The following is a 14,138-nucleotide window of genomic DNA, read 5'->3' as shown; positions in this document are numbered from 1 at the left end:
CAACAACAACAACAATCAGCTTCAGCGTAGAGTAATCGCTTGCTATCAAAGCAGTCTCTCCCGTTGCCCATTACTCCGTTGGCGATTGTCCAGATGCAGTCTGCTCAATTACTGTCGCATTACAGTGCAGATGGCTGAGCCGTTGCGTCTGTCGCTGCAGTCGCTGACGCAACCTAATGCGCGAATCATCACCATTCTGTTCACTTTACAGCAGTCGATTTTATTGTCTAGCGTTTATATTCAAGCCCGGCATCCATTTTGTGTTTTTGATTTGCTTTTACTGTTAGATGTTTTTCATCGTTTCCTTTAGCTTCGCTTCTCAGCGAAGCATGAGCCCTCTCTCATTATGGCCTTTTTCCTTCTTTCTTCTAATGATTCCCTGTCGAAGTGGCAGCCATTGTTGTCCTTGTAAGATTGGCCCGTTTCCAGCTGTTTCGTAAGCTGCCATTCATGCTGTACATACAGAGATACGCGACGGACAGCGTAGAAATCAGCTTTCTTTTTCTGTTCAGCCTTTAAAGAACAGCTCTGCCACCAATGAGCAATAAATAACGCTAACCCTATAGATACGATGCACACAAAGGATAAGCTGTTGAGCTTTTTTTTCTTCCCTTAGTTTTATGAAGCAGAGGGCCCGGTAAATCGCCAAGACCAATTTGTTTTCAGTCACTTGGTTGGTCAATGGTATAGGTACGCGAACGTTTTCGTCGATGGCGCCGTACGCACACTTTGACGGCTGTCGAGCTGGAAGCAAAAACCGTTAAAGCTAGGTATTGTTCGGGCCATGGTTGGTCTTGTCTTATAGCACTCGTTAGTTGTTTCAAAACGCTTGAATCATCTCGGGGTTTCACCTTCGATGTATTAATCCAAATCAACAACAGCAATGACCGAGTAATCCCTGGGAGGGCTGCGCTGAGCGCTTTCTCCCGAAATAGACTTTCCTTCATTTTCTTGAGCAGTCCTTTCCTTTCGTCAGATGCTTTTCTTGTTGCCCCGTGGCCAACAGCACTGCTTTGGTGCTTTATTTGGTGGATGTGCGTACGTAAATAATAACGCCCCACTTGCGTCCATATCATAAAACAATATGCAAATCAAGTGATATGTTCTTTTTTATTTTCTATTATAATTTGTATACACAGGAACAAAGCGTACATTGTACTGAAACGATCAAAAACGACCATCGCTGAAATTGCATCAGCAGCTAGAACGAAAACCGCCAGGTAAATAGTATGCTGAATAACCGCGAATATTATAATAATAATAAATCTACAGATAACTCAAACCAGAAGCCCGCATCACAATACGAGCTTCATGCAGCGCTTAATAACTGGTAAAAAAAACAATACTTTAGATAGACGCACACATATTCATACAGACCACCCTAGCTAAAAAGGCACAAATATCGATAGCAACCTACAACGAGAAAACATCGGGTACGTTGAGTAGTTCCTTGAAAAGGGGGTGATCGTGAATGTTCGACACGCGGCCCACCCACTGTCCGCCGTGCAGTGGACATCTGTAATCCGTTTGCAGGAGTTATGGCATCGTGTTGATTGAAGTTGACGTCTAAGAAGATCATTTTGTCACCAATGTGTATTATTCAAATACCAAATTTACTGACACCCCATCCTTCTGTTCGAAGCGATAGGGAGGCTCGTTTATGAACGTGACTGGTGGTAATAACGACTTTTTGCCGCCACCGCTGTTGATTGCGCTGCATGAAGACAACGTGGCAGATTTCTACGCAAATTGACGACGAAGTGCCAGAGTGTCAGTTCCGATAGAGAAAAACGACTGCGAGGGAAGTGTGTGCCGACATGTTAACATCCTTCTCGCCAAAGAAAGAAATATGGACAGGCAAAGCCAATTGAACTGTTAATCATTGTATTTTTTCGTGCAAAATATCGAGACGTTTGTTATGAGCTTCGATACAATATGGAGATGTCGATCAAAAGAAAACACCAGCTTCGCTTGGCTTGTAGACGCTATCAATTAGACTGAAATAACCCTGCCACGTAACACTAAAATCGCAGTTTCTTTAAAATGCGAATACGAGCTAATACGTTGTGTGATACATTCATTACGCGAATGGGTGGATTGGATGTTATAGCGATCGGCGGGCTTTGAGTGAAATTTCGAAAAGTGTTCGGTGGATTGACTAGCGATCTGCGACGCGGCGGATCGGGTGTTCTGAAAGTGAAACCTATCCTCTACGGTGAAATGAAGTCAATTCTTGTCAAATAGGTCAGATTTAAAAGTGACAAACAAAGTAGTTTATTTAGTTTTTAGAACAATTCGAAATTGGTATTGGTTTCAAAACACATTTCTGTTACTAGTGGCGAAATCGGGTATGCGCTAAGCGAATTCGGTTACTAATGACCTTCCTCTGACCCATTTTAAGGACCAAGGTCTTCGGGTATGAATGAGTACAGTATTAAATTGTTGACTTCCTCAAAGTAAGCCAATTTAATTTGAGCCAATGGTTCCCTTCCTAAATCAAATAGCCTCGATCGACACAGGCAGGACGTTGCTATGAGTAATGAGGTTGTAATATAGCATAACTTGAATATCTGGCATAACTTCGAAATATCTGGAAAACATGAATTACCTTTTTGCCTTTAACCTTGAAATCTATCACATTTTACAACATTTGGCTTTAGATCTTTTTTTTTTTTTTTTTTTTTTATTTATTTATAAATTTCTTTATATTTATATATATAATTTGGAAATAAAGATAACATAGGTCCGATTGCGATCTGGTAGAATACGATCGTGTAGTCTAGCTGAAGGCTATTTATCTTATAGACTGTTAATTTGCGTTCGGTTCAACCATATCATACCTGGCTCCCTTTAAGCAACTTGCGTTAGGAGGTAGCACAAAAGTAGACTTACGTCTGGCTAGTTTGAAGCAGAACGAAATCTTATGACACATTCCTACGTTAGTGTAGGAGATATGTATGTGCTATCAGGCTCGAAAAGGACACTAGACGCTTTTCTTGCATAACGCCTATCGAGGAAGCGGGCCGAAAGAAAGCGGCAGGAAGGTATCTTTTACACCAAAACATTAAAAACTTCAGTACACAAAAATATAAGTGGGGAAAAGACGATTTTTTGGGGCTTTAAGGTTGCTTCGATTTTTTTTTTGCTACAGGCTATACGTACCGAATTAGATATTTTTCCCCATGAAGTCCCTCGGCTGTTGTTTTCTCTACAAAAGAAACACTAGACTGGTGGTAATAACTACTTTTGTACTTTTTGCCGCCGTCGCTACTGATTGTGATACATGAAATAGAGTAGCTTGAGAACTTACAAAAAATATCTATATTCGCATTGAACTTCTTAAATAAGATCACCTTGGCGTATAGTGAAGTAACCGAGGAGCTACAAGTGCGCAACGTGTTGATGGTAGCGTACTGACGGCTTAATTACAGTGCGAGCACGGAATTAGAACGAAACTTATATTACAGAGTCTCGAACATTAATAGCAAAATACCTGAGTCTTTTTAATTAAACAGTTGGTAAGTAAGGTAATGAAATTATTAAATTTGCTACGAAAACAGGCTGATGCTGCAACAAGTGGGTCACAAAGATAGTACAACAGCTCCGACATTGTGACTCGATTAGGGAGCATGTCACGGTAGTACTGGATAACACTCGCTATATAGGTGTAGTAAAAAATGGGTCATTAACTAAATAAACGGGGTTACTAGTAGGAAATTGTACACATTGTTGTAATTAATTGTGATCGTTACGACACAGGGAGTAACGATCTCGGCGTTATTAACGTCAATGGCGTTAACTGAGATGCGTGCAAATCTTTATGGACACTGTTTCAATGTGAACTTACAGCGGTGCAGAACTTTCATCGCTTTTGTGCTTCGTAACTGACATGTGATTGCTAGACATACATTTGGCATGACTGTGATAGTCTGTCACGCACACATAGGTAGGCGTGTCGGTTTACGTGAATAAAAAAAAACATGTTTTGACGAAGTGATTAACGAACACAGACCATTAACAAGTAAATATAATTATAAACTCAAGCTTCTTTCGTCAATGATTGTATGTGTAGTACGTCCACATCGTATCTAAGGTATTGTAGGGTAAACGCTGTGTCGTTATATAGTTCGGTAACTAATTTTCTCTAAATGTCGTTTTAACTGCTTACACACATAGCCACATGTTTCAGATGACCAGGCGCAGTCGTGGACCAGGGTAAGCTTGGTAGCTGTAGGAAGCAGCTGTGGCTCCCACAGGGAACACCAAGGCCCGATTGTATCGTGACCCACGATAGGTGTCGTGAATGCAGATTTCGCTCCAAATATGTGCCCTGTGGTGGAGAGTTGCTGACACGAAGCGTTTTATCCAATTAGAAAGTGGCTTTCTCTTTCTTACGTTTTCTTTGAAAATCGTCTGTATTTGATATTGGGAAAAAGAAAAAGGAAACACTGCTAGCTTTTAACATCGAAGTCTTTCATAGAAGAGAGCAAGTGCTTCACGAGATAAGGTGGCAATCTAATTTGGTCGTGTTTCTAGGTCAATCATATGACTAACGATTTCCTGTAGCGTAGTTCATTTTGGCCCGAGTGAAGCGTTCAGTTGCACAGTGTTTAGCGCCATCTGAATCAAACGAACGTTTCGTCTCAATTTACTTCATTAAAACGACTTGAAGAGACTATGGGATTTTGTAGCATACGCTGCACTGCTCCGCTCACTAGTGGTCCCCAATAAACAATTCGGATTCCATTGATCCTGTTGACATCCGCGTTTCGTCGTTCGGTCCTTGGCTACTTTCTACGGCTTACGCCAGTATTACCGCCGCCGTACCGGCTGTGCACTTCAAATCAATCTAGCAGGGGGGCTGATAACCGGGCAGGGTAGACGGACAGAACGATCAGTCGTACGCTATAGGACCCTGTTCGGGTTCGGGTCTGTGTTTTCATTCGAAATCTTATCCCGCGCGTACGACCAGCGGACAGTTGGGCTCGGCGGGAGGTGTCAACTCGTACTCACAGACTGACGGTGGAGCCGACGTAAAACGCAACCAGCGATAAAACGCAAAACGATGAAGTTCATGATTCAGCTATCCGATTTATCTCCTACTGCTGCCGCTCGGACTAGCGTTGCTTGCTGTGTGGACGCTGACTGGTTATCGCCGCCCCAACTGATACTGTGCCTGTTGCGTTCCCATATTCTTGATGAGTCAACTGAATAGCTAGTGCAAACCAGTTTACTGTAGCCGGAAGCCAAGCTTATAAGTTGTCCTGACAGACTTTCGTCTTTTCGACTCCTGAATAGAGAAGACACATCGTTGCGAGATATCATTACACTGCGAGAGATGATGCCGTCTGCTCCGTATGCCTGTGAAGTACGACAAAATTGATCACTTCAAAAAAAGTCCCCTCCACAATACGATCGTTGATTTCCGGAAAAGAAATACCTTTCAAACGCGATATACTGTTATTTACGTCTATGAACCACAGGGCGATAAAGAAATATCACCGTAGTTCAGTCAACAAGGTAATGAGTGTGCCCAATTTGACAATGATATCTGATCTTGACGGAATCATTACTGCAACTATTCAAACTTTGCCAGCAAGGTATCAAGTTAAGTTGTTTGTCGAAAATTTGGGCTAAGTTCATGATTGCAAATGCTGGAGTACTTTTTATTTGAGCCTCGATATGCGGCTTGCGTTATTAGTAGCTGAATAATTAGCTGGCACTAATGGTTGTGCTCATTCAGAAACCAACTTTAAAAAAATGGCAGCTTCCTGCAATTAGCCTTTCCTCCGCCATATTTGATCATGTGCATGCTTGGCGTGTCGTTCGATCCTGTTAACCCGTTCTATACCAAAACAAGCGATATGTTGAGAACGTCTTCCATTGGTTTCGACGAAACGCAAAGTCTCTCAGCTTGTCCTTATGAGTTTGCAGGATGCCAGGATGCAAGGATTAAGGTACACTCCAGCAATTACCTAGGGATTGAAAGAACTGACTTTACTGACATGTACTATGAAATAAAATTCTTACTTATGAAAGACCGGGAAGATTTGCAAGCGACTAGGAAGTATTTCCACTAACTTGAAACTATTTTTTTGCGGTTTTGAACATGGACCCTTTCAATGCCAAGGCCAAGTTTACTGAAAATGATCAAACTCTATCTGTTCGTTTTTATGATCTACCATACGTTGCATGATTATCACATTTTACAAAAGTTGTGCTATTAGCATTAATTGAAGTTATTGCTGCCATACGAACTTAAGGAAAAAAAAAACTAACGAACTAACTAATTATAATAACTTCAACTTTCCACAGAATAATAGAAAATAAATATGCTCCTCAGCTTTCGATCTTCTCGCCTCCCGCCTGTGCTATGATTAGCTCTATGTGTTGTATCGTCATTTGATAATGCATTGCCTTAAGATAATTCTGATTCGAAGTCAGCGACCGCCGCTTTAAGAGTGATCAACACTTAAACACCCCCTCGCCTTGAACTTTTACTGCTTAAACTGTCAAGATGACAAAAGCTGATGTTTGTAAGCTCTTGTAATCCACTAGCTACCCTTTCTCTCCCATATTCCTACCACTTCCTTCCAGTTGTACGACCAAAACAGCAACGAATTTATTCATTCTGTCAGAAGAGAGATGTCTTACTTTAACTAACAATGAAAGCGTCGGAAGAAAAACAGAAAGCATACGAACAAAATAATGACTATTTGTGCTGCCGCCACTTATTTGATCGTTATCAACTTGACATCTTGTCACGTTTCCGTTACTTCAAACAATTTTTCCAAGCGCAACTTCGTTCACTTCGCTGGCCCCGTCATCTCCGAACTAAGCTAATCTCAAACAGTTACTATTCACAGTAAGTGGTAATGTAATTCACGTTATAATGGTCAATACTTATTCAAGTCCAGGATAATATATACATATACTCATGCCTGAAATTTTCTATTGAAATCGCCGAAGGAGGTGTCTATCTCTAAAAAATATTGCGCAGTCGTTTGGAACAAATAGCATCTTAAAGTTTGAGGCGGTCTCTAGCTATGGTTTAACTAATCTGCTTACGAGCTCGAAAGATCGTCAGCAGCTGCCGGATTGCCGAACTAATTCAAAAAAGAACAGTGTAAATTTTGTCGTGGCCTTCGACGGTTGCACAAACTCCGTCCTGAGCAGGGCGTTCCTGAGTTATTCAACAGTAGGATAATTACTTTCGGCCACAAAAATGGCTACCTAACTTCTGTGGATCTTCAATTAATCGAGACTTGTGAAGAAAGACCCAAATTAATTCAATTTTTGGAAACAAACAAGATTATTAACAAAAATCAACATGGATTCAAGATAAATGGGAAAAAAAAAGGGAAAACACGACGGCAGTAGCTAAAGGGTTATTTGGCGAAGTAACGAAACGAGAGAAAAAAGTCATGGTGATTTTTTTCTCCTAAGTCTGAGGAAGGTATTCGACTACGTTAACATAAATTTACAGTATAATAATCAACAGTGACCTTCGTTCGACCAATGTGACAATTTAGTCATATATTTTATTCATTTATATTTAGCTTATAGGGAACAAGTGGGGTAAAGGGTTCCAATTAGACTAACTCTTGTCGAAATGCAAAGATACGCACGGTCCGATTGCGTATAGACACGCATATAGATAACGTCGATAGGTTCTGTATAAGATTTGTGCCGATGATGCGTGCACCCTCAGTACAGATAATAGATGGACAATAGCGCTGAACAATTTACAGAGATTTCTTATTGATTAAATGATACTATTGAACGGGGTCTGCTTCAGGGAGGTGAACACAGCTTTTAAACGCCATGAATGCTCTCTCCCCACGTATTGACCAACAATTTCTATTCCGGTGTCTACGTAATAAAAACAAACACTTAGAGTCATTCTAAGCGATCGCATCGTCCACTTTCCCGTCAGTAAACAACTGTACATGTGCAGGAGAGCTCAATACTCGAATGTGATCTAGCAAGTTAATGAAGAAAATATACAGGAATATAAAATTAAGAGCTGGCTATGTTTTATCATTCTTCTCCTCGCCACCTTTATACTACGTACTCTAATTCGTAAGAAAAAAAGGCCCTAAGACATGTCTTCAGCATGTAATACAGGACCTGTCAATCTAAAAAAAATCCGTTTTTACAGTCCTTTGCAAATAGGAAACTTAAAATCGAAGCTTCACAGATATAGATAAAATTTGGTTCAGTGTGTTGAGAAGTCCTATTAACTAAAAAGTTTCTTACGAACCTCTCATCGACTAATTCCTTAACAACACTTATTCAAAGTTACTATTGATAAATCGATGACTTGCTCATCTATAAGTAATTAGTTTATATATATAGAAAGTGAGGAGACATTTAATAGTGTTAAATATTTGTTAACAACGAACTTGCCGACCGGTGCCGGTTCCTGTTATTGAATAGTAACATAAACCACAGCAGTGGAAATTAACTAACGTAAGATAAGTTGATTTGCCGCGTCGCGATACGCGCACACAGATGCCTGCACATTTTTACTAGTCTTGATAACCTACTGCAGTTACAATTGCCAACAGCGAACGAGCGTTAGTGGCTGTGGCCATTCACGTACACCCAGACCCATCACTACTTCCGATTGATCTTCTGCCTTCCGTTGCCGACGGATGAAGGGATCTCGTTGCCACGAACGAAGTGAGCACATCCAACAGAAGAAAAAGATGTACAGCTAACAACAGCGGCAATAGCAGCCAGCCGGGCAGCAGGAAAAATACTCACGACAGTTACTCTAATGACAAAGTAACGTCTTCTTTGATTGCATCTTTTTCTCATCGAGCCGAAAACGATATGGCGTGGGGTAGTTGATCGAAACGAAAACAAGAACAATAGCAACACTTGCAGCACCAGTCACAGCCAAAGGTGGGGTTGCCGCTGTCGTGACCACGTTGACCGCGATCACCTCATCTAAATAACAGAGACTTTTTTGTCATGTGATTCATTTGTGCTTTGTAAACTTTTCCTGTAACAGTTGTTGCTAGCATTTTTCTTGAGTCTCCACACCACACTATTTCCATTTGCCCGCTGCTAACCGTCTGCGTCGTCCTATCTCATCTCGCTATATGGGGACATTGCTTGCGGACTTAATTATCCAGCAAAAGAAAGACCGAGTCCGTATAGAAACGCTAACTACAACAGTTGGACAGCATAGGGGCCCTATTACGTAGACACCATAGAGGGCCAGAATTAAGTCTATTCCACCTATAGTAGCGCATGTATATCTGAGTGTGTTCGTGCCTGTACACACGTATCTGCTTCTTCAGTTGGAAACACTCGGTATGTACAGCTGTAGAATTGTACAGATCCTCAATAGCTGTGTGTGGCATCTGAATATTCCTCAAAGGAGCATTGACTCGATTTACATGATCACCATTCTGATCCCGCCTGTTTTTACACTCATTAGATTGAGTGAACCGTCACAGAATTTTGTCGGCGGCGTAATTCCCGTTTACTATTTAGAAGTAACATTTTCCAAACAGCGACGGTAAAAGCAGCAGAGATACCATCACGTCATAAACATGATTACGAAAAGCACAAGATACACACTAGGTCTTTTTACAGCTGAATTTACATAGTAATCGAACATTTAGCTTCTTGTTCATTTAAGTTAGCGATTGTAAGTTAATTAAGAATCTCGAGCGAATTGCAAATTTCTCAGTCACGTCAAACATGTAACACTCTAACCTCACATAGGACTAATGAACATTTACCCGTATACGCAGAGACTGAGTAGCTGGCGGCCTTATTTCGACTACCATAAAGCATAATATTATGAAAAAAATAATTGAGGTACACACCGTACCAGGAGCATCGTTGGAGTAATGCCCTGCGGCAGCCATTGTTAACTTGTTCTCAAGTTAGTTTTTTCGATTAACGTAATCAATTAAGTTAATTAACTATAAGTTACATTTATTGGAAATCAACGACACTTAGCAGTTGGGTCTAGGAAAGGAACCTATGAGACCAGGCCGATCCGTACTCTATCTAGTTCCAATTAATGACAAGATTATACTCAAAGATAAAAGAGCACGCGGAGCGGCACGCGTTACCGACAAAGTCTACGGGAGGCATCATTTGCTTCAGCAGTGTCATCATTCTGACGCCAGACTTTCGATGTTCGAAACACGTATGCAACAAACAATCGCTCCCGATAACATGCCGGATAAAAAGACCAACAACGCCTGGGCTAATACGATGCATATGTACAACGCAGATTAGCAACGAAAAAATACCATGAGATTTATATACGAAATTACCCTTCGCCCCTGTAATAGTTTAATGATAATGGTAATACTAGCAACAGTAACAGTCAGAGTCGCACGGCCCAGTACATACAAGGCGAAACATCTGAGCTTTTTTTCCTGTCAGCTGAATGGTCAAATGGCGGATGCCGATAACCCGAACTATAGAATCACGGTGATAACGCGGCGAGTCCTCGGCAATTTTTGCAAAGGGAAGATGTGCACACGTAGGTGTACGTAAATTCAGTGCATGACTATATTTAAAACGTATCTAGATATTAAAAAATAAGATCGCAAGATAGTGAGCAACAGCATAATATTTTCAAATACCAGATAATTCTGATACCAGATGAGTTGAAAAAAGTCAGATGTAGGATACTTATTATATCGATTTTTATCATTCGACGATAACTGGATATGATTTGGGGTTGTCCATGTTTTATCATGGATCATAACTAGGATCGTATTATGTTTGGCCCATTGTTCCCTTGCAGATCGTTTGCGATCAAGGTCTGTAGCAGCTTAACTTTGACCTTAGAAAAATCAGACAACCTATGAACTCTTTATTGGACCGCTAAATATGCACCCACAATTGATTTGATTCAAGGAATAGATATTATCATTATGACACACCTGCCATCTCATTCAAGCCAAGTAAAACGATTCTTGCTTATCACAGAAGCAACAGAAACGTTGCTAATCATTGATCAGCAATAATTAGAATGGAAACAAGAACGCCTAAGCATTCATGTCTTTGTTCCTCTGCTATACCCTAAACTGATACGAGCTTAGATACAGTGTCATGATCTACGACGTCAAACCATATCTAGTCACCGGCGAGTATATATATATGTATATAGAGGTCAGAAAAATATGGTTGCAAAGCTGAAATTAAAAGAAATTGACGGAGGAAGAGCACCAAGATTATATATATATATATATATATTCAGGCAAAATCGACAAATTCAACCAAAGGCGGCTGTCAGTTGCTGTTCGGCATTGCCCTATAAGATCTAGAAGTGCAAAATGATTGATCAGAAGAAGCAAATTATGAGGGGGCCAGAAAAGGGGACGAAGTTACGTGCATTTGAGCAAATAGGACTTTATCACCGTCAAAAAGAATGAGGAAGGTGAAGCTCAACGAAGTTCAATGTGCTCCTGGCGCCGAAGGAAATGATGACGGCACTAACGATGCCAGAGCAGTGCAAGAAAAATTCGAGAGGGAGTCGAGCCGATCCTTTTTCGTTCGATTGGGTTAATCGGGTGAAAAAAACCAGCGATCGTTCAACGACGACAGCCACAACGACGATGCTGATGCCAATCACGACGTCGACTCGACGACAGTAATGAGCCAAAAGAACAGCGAAAAGTAATAGCAGCAGAAGCGGGGAATCCCTAAGAATACTGAAATGACTATTCGTTGACGCACAGCAGCAGCAGCAGTGAAGGTACTAGATCTTCAAAAGCCACCGCAAACTCCTGCAGCTGGAAGATCAGATTTCTGCAGGCGTAACGGCCTCGGAGCCAGGATCGGCCAATCTAGGGATGTGAAAATATATGCACTTATTGCAGCTGTAAAAATAGCAAGTGTTGCAGCTGCACCAGACGGCATCAGCAGCGGCTGTGCACTATAATATGAACACGATGGCTTCATTGTCAGGTAGAGGGACTAAGGACACATCCACCACGAGTTGAAACCCTTCAGCAGACAGAAAAAACGAGGGAAACTGATTACCATGTTGTACGCAACTAAGCGTTAGCAGTTACACGATCAAACAAGTTCGGTCTCTTTCAATAACGTATTCTCTGAGGGTACGAAGTTTTTTTTCTTGATAAAGACACAGTTGCCTAAAAAGATAATATCAGCTAGTGATATTACACGTCGAGCAGAGATAAATGTGTTTGGTGAATAAGAAGAAAAGTTTCTATTAATGAGTGAGGCGTACGTTCAGACGACCACTTACCGTGTACCGTATTGGTCTGCCAGTCAAGACTAACGTTTAACGGAAGTATGATGTTGTTCAGTAGCTGCTGACACCGTTTATTGTTGCGATTTCTTGCGTTTATAGCATCCTTGTCGAGCGGAACGGCGCGAGGGGTAACTAGTGAGAATCGTTGGCAGAGCCCTTACCTCGCGGCACCAATAAGCAGGCGACGGAAGCATGTAAGGCGACAGCTGTTGGCGCTATTGATCTTGCCCACGCTGTCGGCTCATTGATTGCCCAGAAAGGACAAGGGTGGTAACGTAGAGATAAACGTCCTCGATCGTACAGAATTAACGTGGATGATATCAGCTAAGTAGATAGCAAATTAGGATTAATGCTATCGTGTCACACTGTCGAGTAGATTAAACCTTTGTCGTCTTAACATAGGTAGGGATGGTACCTTACGTAGGATGCGACTCTCTAACCAGTAACAAGGCGACTAAATTAAAAAAAAAAACACTAAATTTTAGGCGGATTACATTGTATTCAGCTTATATATATTAACACAGAATTCACACTCTGAGCTGACGATGCGGAACTAAAAGGTCGCCATACATACTTGATGCCTGATGTGCAGTACCGTTCAGAAATACGGTTGTGGGTTATGCGGTCGCCCATACGGCAAAATCGAAGATCGATCTAGGCTTTGTTGCGGGTCCATGTGATGAAATTTCCATACTCAAGAGTAGGCCAGCTTTATTATATCAACATTATTTGAACAATCCTAGAACAGCGGCATGATATAGAAATAGATTTATATTCCACTTTGTATTTTCCCTTCAAAACGTTCTTTTGTATAATATGTTAAATTTAGTTAATATGTTTATCCTAATGCTGCCCAGCGCTACAGATGAGTGCAAATGCTGCTGTAAATTTGTATAACAAAAAACTGAATTTATTGCTTTAATAATTCCTTTGCACTACTTTGTCTGTCCTAAAATAGCTACGTAATAGACACACTCGACACAATTTGGGCAAAGAGATACCTCACATTCAGCTCTACGTAATTCAGTTATACATGTATATAATGTATTTTTTGCGTCAAAAAATAATATCTCTCGCTTCCCTTAATTCGTTGCATGAAAAATCTTCGAAGAGGCATATAAACGCGACTTCAGCACTTCAGCATTGGTCACGAATCTGGCCAGCAGGACGGTGTCAGCACTTCGTCTGCGAATGTAAGGCCACTTAACGAATCGATGGAAGTTGAAACATCCATCCATAGTACAAAAGGTATTATACGAAGGCAATTTATTCCCTTGGGTATGTAAATGACAAGTAGATAGTTGATCTGTAAAATGCTAGTTCGTGTAATCACCAATCATCTGGGCATCTAAGCATCGGTTTCCCACCAACGATGATTTCCACTCGCTACCGAGCAAGCCAGTATAGCATTTTCTTTTATAGCGATGCACTCATTGGCGTTTTCAGCCAGCAACCGGTGAGAATCAACGATAAAAGACGTAGCAAAAAAACATGAAGGAAACAAACTAAGTAAAATTCTGCTGTCATTACCGTCACCGCTAATCCGATCGTCGCTATTGGACTGTTTAGATAAATGGGTCAAAAATCCTGCCTGACTAGCGACGAACACCAAAAAAAGCATAAGCTAAATATAGTAATTATAAATGGCCAATTGTTGACTGTATTTAAACGAGGCGAACCAGCAAAAGTTGAATCCGTCCTGTGGGTTTTAACGAATCGTTTCTCTCCGATGAGCGTCAGTCTGCCATACGTCCTCATCGCTGGCTTAGTTTTAGTATAGTCGAACTAACCTGAAGCTTAGGTCGCGCCATTTTGCTCTCAGGTGCTATCTTAGGTGACTGTTCAAAGGCCAACTGCATTGACGATGCTACTAAATAGA

The 14,138-nt window shown here is 41.1% G+C and overlaps 1 long non-coding RNA gene across 1 annotated transcript; it reads right to left on the bottom strand.

Moving 5' to 3' along the window:
• Positions 1-2,230: 2,230 nt before the first annotated feature.
• Positions 2,231-12,482, bottom strand: LOC111266721 (uncharacterized). The gene is made up of 3 exons (XR_002684235.2): positions 12,254-12,482; positions 5,752-5,975; positions 2,231-5,361 (listed from the first exon to the last, which is right to left on the bottom strand). It is a non-coding gene; the product is annotated as an uncharacterized LOC111266721 (long non-coding RNA).
• Between the last annotated feature and the right edge of the window lie 1,656 nt (positions 12,483-14,138).

Source organism: Varroa jacobsoni, unplaced genomic scaffold (genome assembly GCF_002532875.2).
Source record: "Varroa jacobsoni isolate VJ856 unplaced genomic scaffold, vjacob_1.0 scaffold_1109, whole genome shotgun sequence".
Taxonomy (NCBI): Eukaryota; Metazoa; Arthropoda; class Arachnida; order Mesostigmata; family Varroidae; genus Varroa; species Varroa jacobsoni.
This window is presented reverse-complemented; position numbering and strand designations above follow the sequence as displayed.